The sequence below is a fragment of the Eupeodes corollae genome, chromosome 3 (assembly GCF_945859685.1).
Source record: "Eupeodes corollae chromosome 3, idEupCoro1.1, whole genome shotgun sequence".
In the NCBI taxonomy this organism is placed as follows: domain Eukaryota; kingdom Metazoa; phylum Arthropoda; class Insecta; order Diptera; family Syrphidae; genus Eupeodes; species Eupeodes corollae.
In genome coordinates this window covers 119,687,555-119,699,648 of record NC_079149.1, presented here as the reverse complement: position 1 = coordinate 119,699,648, position 12,094 = coordinate 119,687,555, and the positions used below count along the sequence as shown (strand labels likewise).

Below are 12,094 nucleotides of genomic sequence, written 5' to 3'. Positions count from 1 at the left end.
ATACAAAAGTTTTAAGTTTGTTCTGAACATAATTGAATACAAAAAAAATGTTCAAAATGTTCTTAAACCCTTTTTTTGAATTTTTTAAAATAATTAATTTTAACTAACGGCATATCCATCTTGTTTCAAAAGTATAAGGCTGGATTTCGAAATCTGTTAAGCTAAGTTGTCAAACCATGTTTTGTTTTTCTGTTGAAAGTCTAACATTTACGAATATGCTTAACTATTGCAAAACGCATACAAATGTCGCTGCTGTAAGTGAAAGTGTTACCAAAGACCCGAATGTGTTGATTCCTCGTCGTTACGACTGTCTTATGGCTTATTATTTCGTATTTTCCAGTTGGATCTACACCTACATACATCCATATAAAGTCGAGCTCACAACAACTTAAGCTAGCTGACCATTCTGCTGACAACAGGCGGTGGACGTCGATTTTTCGAAAAAAATTTTCTTCAACGACGAAGCACATATCGCACTCAATGGGTATATTAATAAGCAAAATTGAAGTATTTGGGGTTCTGGGAATCCTCTAGTAATTGAAGAGTGTCCATTACATTTACAAAAAGTCACGGTTTGGTAAGTTTTTTGGTCCGGAGTGTGTTTGGCCTTTACTTCTTCAAAAACGACGATTGAACGACTGTCACCGTCATTATGGTCATATGAAAACCGACTTAGTTTTGCCTGTTATTGAAGAATACAACTTGGAAAATATGTGGATTCAACCAAACGATGCCTCATGCCACACAAGTTAAGCGAATATGGCCTTATATCTAGAGACATTTTCTGGCCGCCTGATTTCTCCTCATGGTGATATCAACTGGCCACCAAGATCATGGGATTTGACACCGCTTTTTTTGCGGAGCTACGTGAAAGAGCATGTTTATGCAAATAAACATTTAACTCTTGAGAACTTAAAAACCAACATTCGTCAATTTATGGCTGAGATTCGTCAAGTTATGGCTGAGATATCACCAAATATGTGTCAAAAAGTAGTCGAAAATTAGCTCAAAAGAAGTAGTTTTAAACACATACTCAAAAATACATTTTTACCAGTTTTTATTTTCATTTTTTGTTGGTTACTAAAAATGATACCTACATATTATTTTGGAGGTAATATGTCAAAAACCTACTATTTGGTGTGGACTTTAATCTAGTGAGTGATAGTATAATCGTTCCGTATTTCTCTGAAAATGACTTTGACCAGTCCATTAATGTCAACAGCGATCACTGTTGGCCAAAAAATACAATTTTTTTGCCCAAATTGGATAATTGGACACCAGCAACATGTGCTGTACTAGTTCAAGTTACATTAAAAATTATGTACAAATCGTGTACGGAATGATGAAACTTTCAAAAAGATAATAAGCGGAACTACCAACAAGCCTCTCAGAAAAGTCTCAACGGATATTTTAGCTATGTTAAATTTTATACATAATGAATAACGACATTATTTTCCACACAAATATAAAACGTAGTTTGTATCTATATCAAACTTCGTATTATTAAAAATTAAAGAAAATTAAATTAAATAATTAAACAAAAAAAATAGATTGGGAGATAAAATGCAGCCTTGTGGCACACCTTATTTTGTTATGTACTTTCCGAGTTTAAACAATTTAATTCGAGTTGAAGCTCAAAATATAAGTTAAAACAATGCAAACATTATGCCTTTCATGTAGTAGTTTTGAAAATTCTATAATTGATCTATTCCTTAATCCGTGCGATTATAAGCTTTTAAGCAATAATCCTCCCTCTGATTTAGAATGTTTAATTTTTTTTCTTTCAAAATATAACCGTACAAACCACTTCACAAAATTTGTATTTGTACACATAAACATACATAAGAATATAATATTTCATTCAGTTCAAATCCCTAACCTTAAGTTTGGTAGATAGGTATTTAGGTATAGGTTAGGTAGGTATTGCCATCAGTTTATATAAATGACATTTAATAGCTTTCACACGCCCTTAAATCAGCATACACTTGGGTGGGTATCAATATAAATTTTGTATCTGTAGAATTCCAACTAATATACAATTGTTTGCTATATACATAGTTACGACCAAAAATATAATAAATCTTTGTTGCCGCTCCAATGCAAATCAATATAATAGTCAATGTCTGAAAATAGTAATTATTTATCTGCCATTGCATTTAATTTCAACCCAGCACTTTTGCTAATGGCATTAAATGTGAAATTTGTACGAAACAAAAGGAGCCAGGGTTCATAATGTGTTTCTGTGTATGTGTAGGACACCATCATCATCATCATTATCACCATATCGTATCGCAATAAGGTTTTATTGAATATCCTTCCTCCTTCTAATCCCCCTATTAAAGACTACGCCATCACACAAAAGTTAGGTACCTACATGAATGTACATATGAGTATGTGAATCGCGTTGGGAAAATTATATAGAATATTATACTTTGGATAATAACTACCCTCCCCTCCATCACTGTCCCGTTGGTCGCTTCACCAAAATTTCATTTTCGATAGCATGTAGAGAATTTTCCAGCTAAATGTTTTGTAGATTATAGACAAATTGAAACACTTTAAAACTTGTAAGAGTGTGCAATGTGCACTTTACAATTATTATTATTGGAAATAAATAGAAATTGCAAAGTGGATATTATATCCTCTCTATGGTTTTATTTAATGGTAGGGTTGCATGACTATTGTTTTCGCAATCAGCTCCTTAAAATTAGCAACAATAAAGTGCCAAAAAAAGTTGGCTTTAATTTTACGGTAAACTCTAATTCAGGATGCCCAAAAGAATAACGAAATGAATATAAATATTGACCAACACAATTGTATTGTCGGTAATCAAATTATACTAAACTGTAGAGTTTTTATAGCCTGGATACGAATTTTAAATAAAAGTCACTCTATTACGACAGATTTTTGAGATATCACCTTTTAAACTTAGGTATTCAACAGAAAAAGACAAAACTATTCAATTTTTATTTTTGCAACACAAGGCTAACGCATTATGTCCGAAGGTCTTTTTTAAAATTTTAATAGATACCTTTATTTAAATCTTGACTTTAAAACTTTTTGTGAACATATAAGCCAAAGATTCAAGGTTTCAAAAAACTTTATTCAATTTTGTTTGCTATAGATTATTATAAGATTACAATTATTGTTTTTTTTTAATTATTAATTCTTTCACCAATTATAAAAGATGTTCAACATTTATTTGTTTTAAACTTTGAGCACAACAATTTTTTCTCTAAAATTGGTATATCCAGAAATAAAATGTAGATTACTTTATGTCGTTCATTAAAAGACTTTTTTCGTGTATAGCACCCAGCCGCTGTATGTGAAAATAAAAAAACTGATATTGAAGTATTCAAATACAAAGAACTTAGTTTCCAAATCTTAAAAATTAATAGTTTAATTTTTAACAGTATTCAATAATAGTTGATTTATGAGTAATAGTCCAGAAATATAAGGGTTTGAACTCGGAACTTGAAACAGTCAGCTTGAAATTAGTGTATACCTTCCTTTTAACATTATAGTGTTAGGTATAAGATTTTTTTTGTATTTTGGGAGTATATTTTTGAGTTATGATTGGCAAAATGAATAAATTGTTGAAGAAACCCTAAAAAATTATATATTAAAATAAAGGTTGTGAACTAAGCCACTTATTGGTGCTAAATAAAATTAATATCATCATTGAATTTTAAAAGATATTATTGTACAAAAGTTTGCCTAAAAAAAGCTGTTATTCAAAGGTTTGATTAAAAATAACTCAAAATATATAAACCATAAAAATGTAATCTTAGTTTCATTTGAAAGATATTTTTGACACCTTTATTTTACTACCTTTTTGATTTTCCTAGCTTTTCTATATCCAAAGATATTAGCATTTAAGTCGAAAAAGTGCTGATTTTTAGTGGTTGGACATTTCGAACTTCAATCTCAAATATCTCGGATCTAACATGAGTTATCGACAAAATATTTTTGCAGATATATCCGGCTTAGAACAACCTTTAATTTGATACCAAATTCATTGGTGTACACTCCGGGCCGGATGTCCCTTATAAAATGAGCAATCCCCTTTTCAGATTACTAAAAAAATTTAGTAATTATACACCAGGGCGTATACTTACTTTTTTATTGTTAATTTATACTTCTCATCACATAAAAACACCCAGTGGACCTAGATTTTTTGAAAATATTGGAGGGGAGTTTTATTTGTTAATTCATAATAAATATTTCAATTTGATCGCAGTAAAATTTTATTTCCATAATCAGAATCTCTTTAACCTATATTAAACAAACAAAAAAATATGTTTCTTCAAACCACTATTACACGTCATCGCAATAGTTTTTTAATAAAAAAGTTCAAGAATGTAATTCGACGTTAAGTCTCTATTCCCAAAAAAACATTCAAATCTAAAAATAAATCCTTGACACTCGTACTTTCAAGCAGACATTTATGCAATTTAAGAACAAATTCTTATTTTTTATAAGACATACTCGTATATGTATGTAGGTAAGGGATTTTCAAGTAATGTTCAACACTGTTTTTTGCATTGTAATGCAATTTCTATACTACTATTTCCAACAAAACCAGATAAGAGACATTTAGAAGCATAATAATAGACAGCAAAAATGTGTCATAACAATGCAGAAAGTGCATGCAACCTCATTTCCTTCAACAAAATTGAAAACTACACACACTTGAACTTCTCCCTTTTAAACTGAACTCAGCGCATCATAATCCGCACACACCACATCAGAATCCACTCCATCCAGCATTGCTCTGCTAGAAAACACCTTTCAGCGGTAAAGTAGTGTTACTGCAATAAATGCTGATGGGGCAATGAGTTTCCTTACACCAGGTACACATATAAATGCAGGTGTGTTGTAATTTTATTCCTCTGCTCTGCTCTCCACTTATAACATTGGCCATTGGTTAGAAAGAGAAATAGAGAGAAAAAGATAGAGAGAAAAAACAAGAAAATAAAACAGGAAATGAAATTTCTCATAAAGAAAAGCTCAAGGAGCAATTACACATTATACAATGAACTAAAATGAACGTACCAGCGAAAGGACGAAACGAAACAAATAAACTAAACAACAACCAACCAACGAACGTAGTGTGATCATGAAAATGTCATAAGTATCATGTTGTGCAATTTAAGGATGCTGAGCATCGAACAACAACAACTCACACTCATTCAACAAAAAGTAATTTTTCTCTTTTCCAATTGCAATCAACATAATAGCAAGGATATTATTAAAATGTGCAAACGTAAATGGATATCTCTACTGTATCTACTGTATATTCGTATACATGTCTTTACAGTGCATGTAGACAAAAGTAAATTATGCAAAATGCAGTGATGTAGAATTTATTTGCTGCATTCGCATTTTGTCAGATAGATACTGTACTATATGTAAAGTGTCCATTCATTTATTACGAATATTGTTTACGAACTACGTATACTTTCCTAGAGGATGGGGATGTTGTGCTGCCATGGTTCTAAGTTAATTTTGAAAATTTACACATACTGCATTAACGTCAGGAAATTGTTTAAAGTTTACGAGGTACTCGCTTTTGAGTGCTTTACAAATAAAAGTTGAAACATTTTGTACTTGAATGTTCTTAAAATATGAAAAATAAGGACCAAGGCCAAAACTGTGCCAAAATTGCTAACTTTTATTAAATAAAAAAAGGATCCACTTCCCTCCATTTTTATAGGGGATGCGTGGTGAAGTTCTGATTTTTTTCAATGTACCGTTTATTAAAAATATTATTTTGTTCCAGATCTCTGGAATGCCATCAAGTTTATCTTATCGTATCTAATATTAAAAATACAGGATACAAAATAATAATAATAAGAACTCACATTGATAACTTTACATTGGTGCGCTTTAAAACAGTTATTTCTCCTGCTATAATCCTAATTGTCATTTAAGGATCTTCTAAAAGTACGTAGTCAATTAATTGAAGTTTAAGCTGTTTTATGTCGAGATATTCGGGACGTCAAACCAATTTTGTTCTTTATTTTTGGTATTATTTTAATTTGTTTTTAACAAACTGTATTTTTTTTTTATTTTTTCGAAAGTTAAAAACAATATTTTGTATCAATGAAATACGTTTGGTATCAAACTTTCGTTTGGTCTCAAAATATTCAATTTTAAAATAAATGTGTATCAATTTTGTAATTGTAATTAAATTCTATTATTTGAGTTTTTTTTTTTGTTTAAATTGTGGCTTCGAATTTTCTAAGAATTGTGCCAAATTTCTTTGTTGCATAAAATGTTAGCCCATTTTAAATCATTTTTTGTTTCTAAAATATTCAAGGTGAGAAATCTCCAAAATAATTAAATGCAACGAAGAGTAAAGTTTTTGACATCTAGTAAAATTTTCAGTAAAATCGAATTGACAGTTTTTTTTATTAAAAATAAAAACCTAATAAAACATTACTAAAAGCCGGTGAAAAATTGATTTCGACTCAAATATCTTTTCAAACATTTAATATTAAGAAATATGGTTTTCAACACTCGGTTACGAAAAAAAATTGATTTTCGACTCAAATATCTTTTCTAAAAATATTTTCTTGAAATTATTTTTATCTCACAGAAAATATTGTTTTTGACAATTAGTAAATTTAATAAAAATCCAACAGTTAGTTTTTTTTCGTACAAAATTAAAACCTACAAAAAATTTAAGCAAATGATACTAAGATTGGCAAAAATTAGTTTTCGAGCTAAAATCTCGTTAACAGAAATAGATAGAAACAGACCTATTAAGCATGAAAAATTGGTAGACGGGATGGGAAGTTATCAGTGTGGGTGCATACCAGACTCTTTTTTTAAATTAATATAGTGAAATAAAAAACAGCGTCTTAATTTTTTTAAAAAGTCCTTTCCGCGTTTTTGACATCAAATCAACATTTTTTTGAAGTCGATGTTGATGAATATGGCTGCCGAAAAAAAGGTTACCGAACGTGGAGACGTCTAAAGATATAGAACTAGATTTACGTAGAAAAATCCACTTTGACTAAAAATGATTTTTAACATAATTTTGCATATTTATCTTATCTTATTTTTGTAAAAGTATCCAGAATTTTTAAGCAATATTTTGACCAAGTAGAACCCAACAGCTTTGGTTTGTGATAGAAAATATTTTGCCAATAGATTTAGTTTTGAATAAATTCTTTGATACACCAATTTGTTTGACTATTTATTTCTTCAGGTTGTATAAAGAAAAGTTTTTTAAAGACTTGCTTAACCTTTTTCTTTGTAAAATTATATAATATAAAAATAAAATTACATAATTTAAGCTCGTGGAATGTTTCTTTTGTTTGAATATTAAATCTCTAAAACTTTTCGAAACAAAAATAAATGTTCTTCCAATACTTTTCAATGTACGGTTAAGAAGCACACACCAAACGTATCGACCAAATATTCGAATAACATATGTACTTTTGTTCTACTTTTTTTTCCTTGTGTTCCTTTCAAAAAGGATATCCACTCTATCTGTAATAATGTACTTCCCCAATAGATAAGTTGTTGTTGTTACTGGGTCCTCTTCAGTATATACCCAACCAAACATACAAAATAAAAGGGTGACATAAAAGCATTCAATAACGATCGAATAAATACGAATAGATTGTCAGGTCACAAGGATGTTTATATGAATACGACCAAAAAAATCACAAACAAGATAATATTCTAAACATACTCAAATCAACTGCTCCGCAAAAGGGACAAGGGACAGCTAAGTATATTAAACGAAGTACATAGAATCAACCCAACCGTTGACATTTTGAACACATAAAGATAATCATCTTAATATTCATGATTGGAAGCACTTTATGCCTTCCCTATAAATACTTACATACATATTATGTTTTATATATGTACTCAACTCATACTTCGCAGTGATGTTACAAAATGATTGAACAAATTTTCAGGCCCCAAAACAAAAATGGTTTCCAAAACTTAATCTACACAAGGATTTATTTTCTTCTTAAATACGAGTCGAGTATGTATCTTTCAATTGGTTTAAAGGACAAACAAAAAAGACCGATAAAATTGTTGTTCAGTTTGGCTTTTAGTGAATAGAAAAACTTTTGACATTTTTTAAACTAAGTTTTATCGTTTGGAAATGATTAATAAGACTAAACTTTTTTGACAAGACAGTTTGTTGTTTAAGATAAATAAGTATCCTTTCAAAAATTGGTCGAAAGGTAGAAAAATAACAAAATATTGGGAAGGTAATAATGGTATAAACAAAAAGTGTGCAAATACATATTTCATATTCATGGGAAATTCAATCTATATTACACTCAAGCCACTGCCAAAAAAAATATTCATTCTACCGAAAAAAATAAGTAAAAAATAATAATCAATTACGATCTGAGAAAATAAATTGATTTTTCTTATGGAATCCTTTTAACGCCTCCTACTCGACCTAATCCTAAAAGTGAAAAGTAAATTTGATTGATTTATTCCAATTTAATCAAGAACTGAGAAATGCTAGTAAATTGATGTGGCCCAGCAATATATAATAAATGTTTTTTTTAAGACTTTAAGACTTTGTATGTTGTGATACAAACTTGAGTTAACAAATATTAAAGGAACGTTTTTGGTTCAATATGCTCTAAACATCCAATTGCAAAAATTACACCATTTACACTAGAAAACTAGGCTACGACAATAAGTGTGGATAACTTAATGGTGTTAAATGACTTAAACTATTACTTGTTTAATGAATGTTGTAGAAGAATACACAAGATTAAATTGAAAACACAGTTTTCTTCCTACAAATAGGTTTCGAAAGGAGTTTTCCCCAAACATCCAATATTTTTTTTAAATAACAGTTTAGTAATAAAAGTGCATTGCTTGCAAATATTATTTTCGAATTTACAAAAAAAAGGGTTATCCAGGGTGTTTCAACAACAAAAAGTGGACGGCGATTTTTCAAAAAAAAAATGTAAAAGTGTGCAGCAAGGCAGTCTATTCCTTGTCTTGCAAAAGAACTCGGGGTTTCGCAGACTTCAACTTGTCAAATTTTGCGTCAAGGTCCAACTGACATAGGAGCCCAAAGTTCAGGACCATATACAACGCCGTTTGTTCGCTGACGGGGCTTCGAATTGTTTAGAAGAAGAGCCCAATTATTGGGCGAAAAATCATCTTTAGCGATGGCATCCACGCACAACATCTACCCGTTTTTATTGAAAACCCCTATATAAGAGTTGTGTTTCCCATAAAAATGCTATACACTTTCAAAATTTTCGCAAAAACCAATAACTATTTATGTTTGTTAAAAAAGCTGATGAAACTTTGGTAAGGTTTTCAAAAACCTCATTTTTTTGTTTATAACCCCAAAGTTATTAGCATTTATATGTCGAAAAAGTGCTGATTTTTATTGGTTGAACATTTCGAACTTCAATCTCAAATACCTCGGATCTCCCATGAGTTATCGACAAAATATTTTTGCAGATGTATCCGGCTTAGAACAACCTTCAATTTGATACCAAATTCATTGGTGTACACTCCGGGCCGGATGTCCCTTTTAAAATGAGCAATCCCCTTTCTCTAAAAAAAAAAGAAACAGTAGAGCGTTACTAAGCTGAATGCTTCTATAGGCTAATAATTTACAATCATTTTGATGTTTAAATTCCTAACCAGTGTTTTGTGAGTCTCAAAGCAATTATCACTTTTTTTCTATATCTATTCATTTTTATATTATTTTAAATACAGATTTTTAAAACATTTTCCTTATTCTCCATTTCAGAATAAATCTGTGACGATAGTTACAGTGAGATGCAAGTGGATTATAGAAATTCTGCAACACATTACTGGATTGTAAGTATAAATTTTGTATTTCCATTTTATTTTTGTGTTTAAATCATAAAACGGATACAAATTTAAGGAAATATTTATTATTTAAAGTCAACCAAAAATTCGTTCTAATTTTAAAAACAAGTTTTTTACCTTAACTTTCGGTGGATGAAAAAATGAGTAGAATTAAAACATATTGAAGACTCAGAGTTACTAGGATAACCAAAATGAATTCAAAAAATATGTTTTAAAGATTTAAAAACCGAATGAATTCATTTACTAAATGAAAAGTTCAAAAAAGAAAAAAACTTCAACTGTTCTAACAGCAGAATTCTTAAAATAATTGTACTACTTCTGTTTGTACCAATATAGAAAAGTAACACAAGATTGTAACCATTTGCATTTTCTCAAAATATTTTTATGCAAGAGATCACTATTTACAAATTTAAAAAGAATGCTATTTTGAAAAAAAAAAATTATGAAAACAAATAAATATAATTCAAATTTAATTTTTCAAAATCGAACATGAAGACCTTTTAAAGTTATTTATTTCAATCAAATATTTTCTTTGAATATTCGATTTAGCAAAAACACTATTTCGGTGATTTTAATTTTCTCCAGTCTCATTTTTCAGTTTTGGTCGCCTTGATATTTATAGGAAAATTAAGCTAGATGCTTAGATGTACATGTACACCCTATCAAGTCCTGTCCGATAAACCCTAAGGCAATTTTTTCAACTTTTTGTTACTTTACCTATTTAAGTAAGTTTTTTAAACATGGTTACATAAAGCCAGCCTAATTCTGATAATTGATCTATATGGTTTTCTAACAAGAGAGTTTATTTAGATAATTAAAATCAAGTATTTTAAAAGAGTAATCAATATATGTTTTTTATTGTAGAGAGAAAAGTAAGGTATGTTGTGTTGCAAATTTTGTCACCGATAAAAAAAATCACTAGTAGAAAATTTGTTTAAAAAAAAAAATCAAAACGGTAAACACTTCCCGTAGTACCGAGAAAACAGAATTTTGGCGCGATGGTCAAAAATACAAATTCTCAGACAAAGAAAAAGGAGGATAAAGAAAATAAAACAACAATATTATAAAGAAAAAACTATATTTAGCTTTTCAACTTGAAATTTCCACAACAGCTATCGTAGTTCTTCCTCAATTTTTGCTCACAGCCAAAAAATTAAAATTGAAAAAAAAAATGAAAAAAAAAAACTGTCAAAAAGTTTGGTTCAGAGTAAGTTCAGCTCTAATACGTCGAACCAATTCCAGCCAAGACTCCCTGGAAAATCGTGTGGAATTCCTCGCATTACCAAGTCTCTAAACGCCCTCGATTTAGGTTGAGGAAAAACTAATTCCTGCCATGTTGAAGAAACCTGATAGCCAAGCCTATAATTAAAATGAAAATTATTAAAATATTCTTAGAGTGATTTTATATTGTTAATACTTTATGATGGGCCCTCGGCCATACTGTGTTAAAGTTGGCGTGACTTTATTACACCTTTTGTTGGGCATGGGTATCATCTTCGCGCATTTTCCGAGTTGTTACGTCAATATGTGGGCCAAACCTCGCAGAGCAGGTAATTTGCTTTCCCAAAACGCTAGAAAAGCAGGTAACTGGCTGATGGTCCAGGTTTTTACTGAAATATTCCAGAATGTTGGGGTCGCAGTGAGAATTTTTAAGGAGTCGTTATCAAAAACAAAGGTGAAACTTGTTGTGGTAAATTTACCGCAACAGTTGTTAACAATGAAAAACGATATCACAGAAATAGCTACCAAAGCTGCATATCCTTATCATAAAACTTGCCATCACTAATTCACACAATGTGTTGGTAACTTTACAAATTACATCTTTAAGATCATATATCAAGCTGCTTTGGTATAAACCTTATGTTTCACGTGATTTTAAACATATAAAGTTTCAAGTTCTTAAATAAAAGGACATCCAAAACTAATAGTGGACAAAATTGCCAGAAAACTTTTTGTTCACAAAATTACGAATTGTAACTACAACATTGTCACCACTTTTCTAGTAAAATTTAATACTTAAAAAGCATTTGTAAAGCGTGAATCGCTCTAAATGTAATAAAATAGTTAGTTTCAAAAAAAGGCTAAAAATTTACAGTTGCTGGAAGATGATTCACGAAAAAACATTATTATTGAAAACCCCATATATTACATAATGAATACTTTTTGGAAAGAATGCGATTGACATAAAGATCAAAGAAAATAGAGAAAACTCCATGATTTGATTTTCGAATTTTATCAAGCCAAATGA

At 29.9% G+C, this 12,094-nt stretch overlaps 1 protein-coding gene across 2 annotated transcripts in view; it reads left to right on the top strand.

The window, feature by feature from the left end:
- The first annotated feature begins 9,771 nt into the window (after positions 1–9,771).
- LOC129948960 (slowpoke-binding protein) overlaps positions 9,772–12,094 on the top strand; it is a 55,129-nt gene continuing 52,806 nt past the window's right edge. For both annotated transcript variants that reach the window (XM_056060123.1, XM_056060124.1), the window contains exon 1: positions 9,772–9,834. The gene's annotated coding sequence lies outside the window, so the exon portion shown is untranslated. The remainder of the gene's footprint in view (positions 9,835–12,094) is intronic.